At 45.1% G+C, this 12,290-nt stretch overlaps 1 non-coding gene across 1 annotated transcript; it reads left to right on the top strand.

Moving 5' to 3' along the window:
• The first annotated feature begins 5,501 nt into the window (after positions 1-5,501).
• On the top strand, positions 5,502-5,639 carry LOC114810737. Its single transcript, XR_003758432.1, has one exon. It is a non-coding gene; the product is annotated as a small nucleolar RNA SNORA7 (small nucleolar RNA).
• Positions 5,640-12,290: the final 6,651 nt, after the last annotated feature.

The following is a 12,290-nucleotide window of genomic DNA, read 5'->3' as shown; positions in this document are numbered from 1 at the left end:
AAAAAAAATCCTTGTGAGCCCATGGATTATGTGTCCTAAAGATGGTGGCCTTCAGACAGTAATGGACTCCCCCATTTTAGACTATGAGCCCATTGTCGGGTAGGGATTGCCTCTATTTGTTGCTGAATTATACTTTCCAAGCAGTACAGTGCTCTGCACACAGTAAGAGCTCAATGAATGTGATCGGATGAATGAATGAATAATGGACAACCGCCACCCCCTGGAAGATTTAAAAAAACATTCTCGAGTATCGACGCCTGTTTTAATTGGGAGAAATTTGATTTTACGATGAAGTGAAATCCTGAGTGAGTCGATCGTATTGAGCGCCGCTTACTTGCGCAGAGCACTTGGGAGAGTACAGTGGAACAGACTTGGAAGACAGGTTCTCTGTCCACAACGAGTTTACAGGCTAGAAGGAAGTTGGAACCTATATAACAGAGTTGCAGAAAAGACAGTTCCTTCTGTCCAGTTTCTCTTGACCTAGAAGGGCTTGAAAGGGAAATTTTGCTTTTCTGTTGTTTTTTTTAAAGTGAGGCTATTTGGTTCACTCTTGTGGTTGACCAAAAGGATTGTACAAGTCACTTACTGGAAGGCTCGAAGATGAATATCAGTTCATCCCTTCTAGACTTTAAGTTCCCTGTGGGAAGGGAATGTGACTACAAACGTTATTATATTGTACGCTCCCCAAGCGCTTAGTACAGTGCTTGGGAGTAAGTGCTCATAGATATGATTGATTGATGTGGATCTGTGGCCTCATTTTAAGCATGGCAAGTGGATTCTTTGCCATGGGAGTCAAAATATTTAGTGTTCATCAAAAGAACCAAAAAAAAAGCTATATCAGGCAATGATCAAATTGTACCCTCACATCCCCGGAATACACTGCCAAAGTCAACTAGGACTTGACCACCTCTGAACCCAGGGACTTTGTGGTTTCCCCTGATCCAGCCTGAAGCAGTTCATCCTTTTATTTTTTTTAACAGTATTTGTAAGTGCTTACTATGTACCAGGCACTGTACTAAGCACTGGGGTAGATACAAGCTAATCAGATTGGGCACAGTCCCTCATGAAGCTCACGGTCTTAATCCCCATTTTACAGATGAGATAACTGAGGCACAGAGAAGCAAAGTGACTTCACACAGGGATGAATTTGAGGATCGGCACGGCGAGAGGGAGAAAGCGCAGTCAGAAAGGCTGATCCATATTAGATTTATTCTAGGTGGTGAATTGAACTTCCCCTTTGGGAGGAATACACTTATTTTTAGTTATCCACACGTGGCGAATTGAACTTCCCTCTCAGGAAGGAATGCACGTATAAATTACTCACACATGGTGAAACACCAAGCTCCTGACCACGAACGCATCCCACACGGGAGGAATTCACTTATGTGTTACTTGCATGTGGTGGAGCGCCTAGCTCCATCCCACGATGCTCGGGAGGAATATATTTATGCGTTACAGGCCTGTGGTGAAACCCCCCCAGCTTCCGGCCCCACGCATGTTCAGCGGGACACTTGTCCCATGGCTCCTCACGTGGTGCAGATAGAGCGGGCATCTGACGCTCTGGGCAGAGGTGCCACACAGACGGCCGCTGTGAGTTTTGATCCGCCGGCCAGAACGTCGGAGGTGACGGGTATTCATCATCTGTCCTTACAGGCTTCTGGTTTCTGCTTGTCCAATTTCTGTCCCCCTCCCACCTCCCCTTCCGTACCTTATTTGGTTAGCACGGGGACGAGGGTTACCTTCTGTATTCTTGGCCTGGGTTGCCTATCTAGCTGTCAGTTGTGGAGACTGAGTCCCACCCTCACCTTTGAGTTCTGCTTTGCTAGCCTGAGCCGTCACGAGATAGCGTTTAACCTTGAGATGGTGGGTGCCCCGGTTCACCTTGAAACACCTGCCCAAGGTCACACAGTGGACACGCGGCAGAGCCGGGATTACAACCCGGGGCCTTCTGTCTGCCAGCCTGGACTCTATCCTCTACACCCTGCTGCTTCTCGAATGAGTGGAAACACGCAATCAGCGCGACCATCTTGTCATCCTCTATTCAATCCAGAGGGGAAGGAATTGCAAACCGAATCGTGGTCGAATGCTGAGATAAGAGGAAAGACCCTTAGAATTAACTGATCCTAAGAGGCCCAATTAGAATAATCCTGAGGAACAGAGATGGGTGGGTTGGTGGTGAAGTTATGGAGCTAAAGAAGGAAGGGGAATCCGTTCTTTGGTTAAGATGTCAACATGCCACCATAGAACCAAATGAAGAACTATCTTGACTCCTCGATATACCTTCTGGAGAATTCGGTATCTGGTTTTCCTAGCTGTTCCCTTCTCACGACCAAACATGATCCATCTGTAGAATGGGATAACAATTCAGCCCACTGAGATAGTTGTTGTTAAATTGGGTTTAGTTGGAGAGGATTTTACGAGGGTGTGATAATAATTATTATAATGATGGATTTGTGCCGGGCACTGCACTAAGTGCTGGGGTGGATACAAGCAAATCGAGTTGGACACAGTCCCTGCCCCAATTGGGGCTCACAGTCTCAATCCCCATTTTACAGATGAGGTAACTGAGGCACAGAGAAGGAAAGCGATTTGCCCATCGTCACAGACCAGACTAGGGGCGGAGCCAGGATTAGAACCCACGAGCTTCTTTCTCCCAGGCTCGTGCTCAAACCACTATGCAAACTAGGGTACCTTCATTTGAATCTTTCACTTTTCTTGTGGGTGCATTCTTTTTACTTGCTATGTCTTTGATTTCCTTCCTAACTTGAAAGAAGTAAGTGCAGGTTTTATTCATTCGTATTTCATTCAGTCGTATTTATTGAGTGCTTACTGTGTGCAGAGCACTGTACTAAGCACTTGGGAGAGTACCATACAACAGTAAACACATTCCCTGCCCGAGCCTACAGTCTAAAGGTGAGAGATTCCATACTCATCATCACCAACAACTTTTAAGTCCTCCCTGGGGACATATTTTTTTTTAATTTCATAGGGGAAGCAGTTCCACTAAAGAAAGATGTAGACTGGAGACTGTAAAGTCTTTGTGGGCGAGGATCGTGTCTAATTCTGTCCTATTATACTGTCTCAAATGCTTAGTCCCGTGCTGTTCACGTAGTAAGTGCTAAGTAAATATTGATTGCATGATTGATAACCGAGAGCAGGGCTAGAACTGGGGCAGTCCGGTCAGTGGTGCTGCCTAAAGCGAGAAGCCAAGGAGTTGCAAAAATGGGAAGCCTGGACTGGGAGGCTTCTGCCACACCAATAGGTCTTTTCCTTAAATGACTCCCTCTTCGGTTGGAACCCAAAATGGTGCGAGATCCCGAGGCCAGTATCTCCTAGGCTCGGTTCAGATGAGGAGTTGTTTAAGGAGCAGAATTTCTGGAGCAGCAAGCAGAGGTACCCTTAATTTAAATTCCTTTCTTTCCTTCCTAATAATAATGTTGGTATATGTTAAGCGCTTACTGTGTGCAGAGCACTGTTCTAAGCGCTGGGGTAGATACGGGGTAATCAGGTTGTCCCACGTGAGACTCACAGTTAATCCCCATTTTACAGATGAGGTAACTGAGGCACAGAGAAGTGAAGTGACTTGCCCACAGTCACACAGCTGACAAGTGGCAGAGCCGGGAGTCGAACCCATGACCTCTGACTCCGAAGCCCAGGCTCTTTCCAATGAGCCACGGAAGTGCTGGCTTGCTCTGGTTTCCAAACTCCTTGGTCCAGGTCCTGAAGCCGGCTCTCTGATGGAGACATAAACTGGCTTTCTGGCCTAAAATGCCTAGTTTATACAGAGTCCGAAAGAGAAATTTGTAGGAGAGGGGGGCTTTGCTGATTGGGCTGTGATTAGATACCAATCCATGTCTCTTCAACTGGGAGAAGCTGAAGGGGACACAATCTGGAATATAACAATGGGGCACATTAGGGTAGGTGACTAGAAGATTGTTCTGACCCCCGACCTCCACCCCAGGGTAACTTTATGCAACAAAACCTTATTAATCCAGACTTTATTAATCCTGAAATCAGCGATAGTCTGAACTGGTTATTGACTTTATCTTCTCTACTGTTTGCAGAGGAAGGTAAATTCGATTTCAAACAAGAAGCTTTTGACCTACACTATGGTTCACCCAGTTTCACTTAACCAATGGTAAGAGACTGCAGAGTCAGTGTTGAAGAGATAGAGAAGTTCAGTCGCTCCAGCTCCTTCATGAGCAGATTTAAAGGGACAGATTAAAAGGGACACACAGATATGCAGACACATACTCAAAGGACAACCCCATGGTAATAAAATAATACAAAAAAACCCCCAAAAAACAAACCTCACCACCACATTTATGCAAATACAGTCTTTCAGTAATCCAGACTCCCATTTGGTGCAAATTAGTGATGTTGGATTGGGTTTGGTAAATGTTAAGAACTAAAGTGTGTGTTACTATATCAGTCCAACGGGGAGCTTCTGTAACCCCTTTAAATAAAGGTCATTTCTGCTATAACACTGATTATGTTCTTTTTAGGGAAAATCATGCTATAACAACTATTGACAGTAGAAATGAATGGGATTAGGGGTGAAGGTTTTAAAGGCAACACAGTAACTGACTATTTTTGGAGAAAATCCTATGTTATGTTTATTCCTAGCAGAAGGCTCTGCTCACTTATTTTACAGAATTATATTCTGTTCAGTTGCAAAACCTCAAAAGAAACACAAACTACTGTACAGTCAAGTACAAGAGTGGAAGCTGGGGAGTGGAGCAGTCCTTGACGGGAACCACTTCAGCACGCACAAACACAGCTACTTCTTCCTGAACCGATTATACTTGTGCCAACTTGTGGATCGTATTTATACCAGGACCAACCCACATTGTGGGAAGAATTTTCCCTACTACTTCCTCTGTTTTAATCTTGTAATGAAAACACATCAGAGCTGAATTCATTATTTTTTCCCAGGCAGAGTGAAGTGGTGGGTTGCCCTGCAGGCCACCCAGAGAGGGGAGGAAGCAAAGGAAAAGACCGATCATGGGATAGTTGCTTCGCAAGCCTGGCAGATGGCATGGCTGCTTCTACGAACAGTACCTTAAACCTTTTCCTGGAAAAGGCATTCAATAAATTCAAGGTAATACTAGAGGCAGCCCTAGACAATTTCGGATAGGAAAGACGGCTCTTTTGTTTCTAAATGGGAAACAGTTTTCAAGGCCTCAGAAGAAGAATTAAAAATGGTGGAGAGGTGGAGTCTGGGGAGTGAAGCAGAGAAGGAGGATTGCCTGATCAGCAGGGAGAGGTAAGACATCTGCCACACTTCCAATGAAGTATCACAGGATCTCTCTGACTCAAAGCAAACGAAGCTCTGTTACTCCTTGCACAATTACAATCATTGTGGTAAAAGGCAGCATTTCCAGTCTTCGGTCAGGAATAAATCCCATGTTGCCCTGAGAGAATGGTATTTCATTTGGCAGGGAAACAAGGGGAAACAAGTCTATCAACTCTGTTGTATTGAACTCACCCAAGTGCTTGTTCCTCTCTTAGGATAGCACCTGGAGGGTTTCCGGTACTCTACCAGTCTCGGCTACGGGAGGGGGAGTCAAGCAGAGGCCTACCCATTCCATTCCTAGCTTGGACAGTGGCTAGCGAGTGGAAGGCAAGCTGCTACAAGTCAAAACTCACCTGTTCCGGGCAGCAGCTGCAGGAGAGAGAGTCAACGGTGGAGACTCATTTACTGCTCGGAAGGAGGCAGCGGTAAACTACTTCCGTATTTTTACCAAGAAAACTCTATGGGTACACTTCCAGAAGGATGTTAGTTGGAGGTGGGGCATTCTGGGAGAGATGTGGCCATGGAGTTGCTATGGGTCGGAAATGACTCGACAGCGTAAGATGACAAGTGCTTATTACAGTGCTCTGCACATAAGAGCTTGGTAAATACCACCGATTGAGTGATCAATATATGCTTTGAAATGCCACCGTTCTTCTCTCCCAAGTGCCTGGCGTGATACCTAGTGCTTGGTGGATGCAAGGTAAGTGCCACTAATTGACTGTAAACTTTGAAAAATCCAGCCCAATTTTGTTTCAAGAGAGATAGGCTCGGAATTTCCATTCCCACAGCTGTGCTATAACCTCTGCCAGGCCAATGGAAGTTTAGGAACTCTACGACGCTGCTCTCTTTTAGACTAAAGGCAGTTGAGGGTGTCTCCACCTGCTGATCAGGTAATCCTCCCTCATTCATTTATTCAATCATATTTATTGAGAGCTTACTGTGTGCAGGGCACTGTACTAAGCAGCCAGGAGAGTACGATATAACAGTAAATTGACACGTTCCCTGTCCACGACGCTCTGCTCCACTCCCCAGTCTCCCCCTCTCCACCCACCCTGCCCTCTTTAAACTGTCTCCTCTTTCTTATTCCTCCTTTGAGGTCCTTTACAATTATTTGTTTCCCTATTTAGCAACAAAAAAGTCTTCATTTCTAACTGGATTCAGGATATCTCAATGGATTCTTACTGGGGATGGGGCTGTCCTGAAGTCAAGTAATATGGCTTTGTATTCACCTCATTCATTCATTCAATCATATTTATTGAGTGCTCACTGTGTTCAAAGCACTGTAGGAAGCGCTTGGGAGAGTACAATTTAACAATAAACAGACACATTCCCAAATCCTGGGCCAGATTTTATGCTCAGGTTTTTCTGGCCACCTCCTCCTATTAAGAGTCTGGAAGGATCCGCTCTTCCCTACCAGCATTACTGCTGCTGAGAAGGGGTGTCATTCTCTGTGTGCCAGTTTTGACCATCTGTCTAATGGAGATAATCCATCTGACCACTGATTTACCTCATAAGAGTCTCACAGAGGCAAGAAATGAGCAACTGTAATCCCAGTTCTACCACTTGCCTGCTGTGTGACCTTCAGCAAGTCACTTTACTTCTCTGTACCTCAGTTTCCTCATCAGCGAAATAGATTCAGTACCTGTCTCCCTCCCCCTTTGAACTCGCGAGACCCTTATGGGATACAGACTGTTTTCTGACCTGATTATCTTGTATCGACCCCAGCGCTTAGTACACGGCTTGGTTTATAGGAAGTGCTCGACAAATACTACAATTATTATTATTAATTGAAGATGCAGTTTTGGGGAACTGATTGTGCTGTAAGTCTGACAGTGGAAATTAATGGGTTAAGGGGGGAAGGTTTCAAATCCAACACTATGACTGTTTTTGGACAAAATCCTATATTATGTCCCTTCCTAGCAGAATGCTGTACTCACTCATTTTACAGTATTAAATTCGGTTCAGTTGCAAAACCTCAAAGGAAACACAAACAATCATACAGTAAAGCACAAGATGGAGGCAAAAGCTGGGAAGTGGAGCAGTATCACATTTGATTTGTGAGTAAATGTACACTTCAAACCCACAGAAAATTGTCTGAAATGAACAACCCAGAAGCAGGATTTAAAATTATTCATTCGCTCGTTAATGTTTGCACCCAAAAATGTATAAATATGGAAAAATGTTTCTTGTATATATACAGTCATTTTCTTCTGCTTTTCCCTAAATCTTTGAAATTTTATGAGACAAACTTTGAATAGGATGAGTTTCTCCTTTACTTGCAAAAAGAGACCCAAAACCACATAGCAACGTTGGACTGTGGAATTTTTTTTTTTAGAATTTCGAGAGAAAATGGGCAGATCACAGTACTTTTTCTCAAATTAGCTGTGTAAAATTATAAGCAAAGTAAGCACCATCTGGATCCTGAGAGACAAATTCTGGAGTTTATTTTCAAAATTCAAGGGCTTAAAGCCAATGAATAGAACTGGTGTTTTAAGATTGCTTTTGTGTCTCTAGGCAGTTCCTTGAAGGCAAGGACTGTGTCTACCACAATCCTGAGAAGCAGCGTGGCTCCGTGGAAAGAGCCTGGGCTTCGGAGTCAGAGGTCATGGGTTCGAATCCCAACTCTGCCACTTGTCAGCTGTGTGACTGTGGGCGAGTTACTTCACTTCTCTGTGCCCTCATCTGTAAAATGGGGATTAACTGTGAGCCTCACGTGGGACAACCTGATTACCCTGTATCTACCCCAGCGCTTAGAACAGTGCTCTGCACATAGGAAGCGCTTAACAGATACCAACATTATTACCAACTCTATTGTATCGTACTCTCCCAAGCGTTTAGTACAGTGCTCTGCAGACAGTTATCACTTGATAAATTCCATTGATGCAGATGGATCAGTGTAGTAACTCATTCTAAATGCTGGGGTAGATAGAAGATAAATTACACTGATGGACTGATTAGTGTAGTAACTCATTCTAAATGCTGGGGTAGATAAAAGATAATCAGCTTGGACACAGTCCCTGTCCCACAAGGGGCTCAGGGAGTCAGAGGTCATCGGTTCGAACCCCTGGTCTGCCACTTGTCAGCTGTGTGACTGTGGGCAAATCACAACTTCTCAGTGTCTCAGTTACCTCATCTGGAAAATGGGGATTAAGACTGTGAGCCTCATGTGGGACAACCTGATTACCCTGTATCTACCCCAGCGCTTAGAACAGTGCTCTGTACATAGTAAGCGCTTAACAAATAACATTATTATTTATTATTAATTCCCATTTTACAGATGAGGGAACAGAGGCACAGAGAAGTGAAGTGACTTTCCCAAGGTCGGACACCGGAGTCGGAAAATTAGAACCCGGATCCTTCTGACTCCCAGGCCCCTGCTCTATCTATGGTGGCATAAATGACATTAGTGGCACTCTATTAGTGACCTAATAGAGAACAGGAGCTGGGGCTGACCTAACTCTGGCTATAGCCACCTCCACCCACAGTGACTTTCCTCATCTCCCACTCCCTTCTGCTTCACCCTGATTTACTCCCTTTGCTCTTCCCCCGCCCAGAGGCACAGCACTTTATGTACATAGCTGTCATTTATTTATTTGTAATAATAATAATGGTGGTATTTAAATGCTTACTATGTGCAGAGCACTGTTCTAAGCACTGGGGTAGATACAGGGTCATCAGGTGGGCCCACGTGAGGCTCACGGTCTTCATCCCCATTTTACAGATGAGGTGACTGAGGCCCAGAGAAGTGAAGTGACTTGCCCGCAGTCACAAAGCTGCCGGAGTTCGAACCCATGACCTCTGACTCCCAAGCCCGGGCTCTTTCCACTGAGCCACGCCAATTGTATTGACGTCTGTCTCCCTCCACTAGACTGTGAGGTTGCTGCAGATAGGGAATGTGTCTCCTTATTGTTGTAGCGTACTCTCCCAAGCTCTTAGTGCAATGCTCTGCACGCGGTAAGTACTACCTTGGAAGCAGCCAACGCCAATTACTCTGTATCTACCCCAGCGCTTAGTACCGTGCCTGGCACATAGTAAGCGCTTAACAAATACCACAACTGTTTCTATCCCTGGCATATCGTGATGCTGAGAGCGACAGTAGGCAAAGATCAGGGACTGGATCAGCTGCTGAGTCGAAGCCGGGTGTTCGCCGCTGAAAGTGGATGCACTTGTGCAAACCTCTTCGCATCCCTCCGACAAAAGCCAGCAGAGGGAGTACAGTTACCTAATCATGTCTATATCCAGTCTTTCCGTCACCCTCCCTTAAAGAATAATAATGTTGGTATTTGTTAAGCGCTTACTATGTGCCGAGTACTGTTCTAAGTGCTGGTAGAGATACAGGGTCATCCAGTTGTTCCACGTGAGGCTCATAATCTTAATCCCCATTTTACAGATGAGGGAACTGAAGCACAGAGAAGTTAAGTGACTTACCTACAGTCACACAGCTGACAAGTGGCAGAGGGAGGATTCAAACCCATGACCTCGGACTCCCAAGCCCGGGCTCTTTCCACTGAGTCACGCTGCTTCCCTACCAGAAGCTGGAAATGGATGCTACAAACACACCTGGTCTGGGTTCCTGAGAAATGGAAGAATATCTTTGGTCCCCTTGGGGAATGATTTTTGAGAAGCGGCGTGGCTCAGCGGCTAGAACATGGGCCTGGAAGTCAGAAAGACCTGGCTTCTAATCCCAGCGCTGCCACTTTGCTGTGGCAAGTCAATTCACTTCTTTGTGCTTTAGTTACCTCATCTGTAAAATGGGGTTTAAGAGTGGGAGCCGCATGAGGGACAGGGACTGTATCCAACCAGATTAATATGTCTCTATCCCGACACTTAGAACGGTGCTTGGCACATAGTAAACGCTTAACAAATACCAAGGTTGTAGTTATTACAATCCCGGCTCTGCCACTTGTCAGCTGTGTGACTGTGGGCAAGTCGCTTCACTTCTCTGGGCCTCAGTTACCTCATCTATAAAATGGGGATTAAGACTGTGAGCCTCACGTGGGACAACCTGATTACCCTATATCTACCCCAGCGCTTAGAACAGTGCTCTGCACACAGTAAGCGCTTAACAAATACCAACATTATTATTATTACTACACAACTACATCACTGTTTGTAGTCGAGAGATTAATTCTGATTGTAAGAAATCAGATAGAGAGGTGGAAAAGAGATGATAGTTTGAGGGTGATGTTTATTTGATCCAAGCACTTAGTATATCCTGCCTTGACTACTGCATCAGCCTCCCTGCTGGCCTCCCTGCTTCCTGTCTGATGAATGATCACTCTCTCCACCTTCAAAACCTTATTAACAGTACATCTCCACCAACAGGCCTTCCCCAACTACGCCCTCATCTCCCCTCCTCCCACTCCCTTCTGTCACCCTTTATTCACCCCTCCCTCAACCCCACAGCACTCAGGTACACGCTCATAATTTATTTAATGTCTCTGTGACCTTCTAGGCTGTAAACCCGCTGTACTCTCCCAAGCACCTAGTAAATTGTACTCCCCCAAGCACCACCTAGTAAAGTGGTCTGCACACGGTAAGCGCTCAATAAATTTCACTGACTAATTGATTCCTGGCTCTCCCCACTCCAGTCAATACTTCACTCTGTTGCTTGGATCATTTTTCTAAAAAAAGTTCAGTCCATGTTTCCCCACTCCTCAAGAACCTCCAGTGGTTTCCCATCCACCTCCACACCAAACAGACACTCTTTACCATGGTCTTTAAAGCACTTGATCATCTTGTCCCCTTGTTCATTCATTCAGTCGCATTTACTGAGCACTTATTCTGTACAGAACATTGTACAAAGCCCTTGGGAGAGTACTGATTTCCTACTACAACCCAGCCTGCACATTTTTGTGCTCTAACACCATCCTACTCACTGTACCTCAATCTCATCGGTCTCGCTGCTGACCCGTTGCTCACAACCTCCCTATGCCCTGGATCTCCAGGAGGGAGAGAACTTCAGAAGTCATCTGGAACATCCCTCTGCCTCCTGACACCCTGCCTAGTCTAGATGGAATAGAATTCAAAGGGAACCCTCTCCTTTACCTAACTCCCATCACAGTTGGCAGCATCATCATCTTCCCCATCTCTTAAGCAGGCGACTTTGGCATTTTCCCTGACCCCTCCCTTTCTTTCAACCCCAAATTCAGTTTGTCACAAGATCCCGCATGCTGTTCCTCCACAGTGTTTCCCGTTTCCATCCATTTCTCTGCATTCGAATGACCTCCACACTTATCATATCCCGCCTCGACTTGATCAGCCTTCCTCCAGTCTGTCCTCTCTCTGACTCATACTTCATTCTGCTGCCTGGATCATTTTTCTGATACTTCTCTCTGCACTCATAGCTCCACTTCTCAAAAACCTTTAGTAGTTCCCCATTCCACTCTGCATCAAGCAAAACTCTTGACTAGGGGCTTTAAGGCACTCAAACAGCTTACTGCATTCTACTTACCCACTCTCTTCTCTTACAACATCCCAGCTCACACACTTAATTCTACCCAAGTAACTCACTCACTCCGTCCAGCTTGTGACTCTCCCACCACTGACCTCTTTCTCAAACCTATACTTCTGCCTGGATCTCCCTCCCTCTTTACATCTAACGGGCCATTGCTCTTCCATCTTTGAAACATTTCTGAACTCATATATCCTCAGGAGCCTACCCTAATTCATTTCTAATTTTCTTTCTCTCCCCCCATACTGCCACTTCAGCCCCTCTGTGCCACCTAAAATTTGCCTCCAAAGCGTGTATGTAAATATCTTCATACTTATTACTTCCTCTCATCTGTTATTTATTTTAAATATATTTATTTCTTTAAACATCTCCCCTCTACTAGATCAGGGCAGGAGTCATGTCTACCATACTCCTAAACACTTAGTACAGTGCAGAATAAAATCGACGTTAAATATATGCTTTTGATTGCTCTATCCTGTTTGTCTTTATCTTTTTTTTAAATTAATGGTATTCGTGAAACACTGACTATGTGTCAAGCAC

Source organism: Ornithorhynchus anatinus, chromosome 3, assembly GCF_004115215.2.
Source record: "Ornithorhynchus anatinus isolate Pmale09 chromosome 3, mOrnAna1.pri.v4, whole genome shotgun sequence".
Taxonomy (NCBI): domain Eukaryota; kingdom Metazoa; phylum Chordata; class Mammalia; order Monotremata; family Ornithorhynchidae; genus Ornithorhynchus; species Ornithorhynchus anatinus.
Note: the sequence above shows the minus strand (reverse complement) of the source record. Positions and strands in the feature narration are given on the sequence as shown.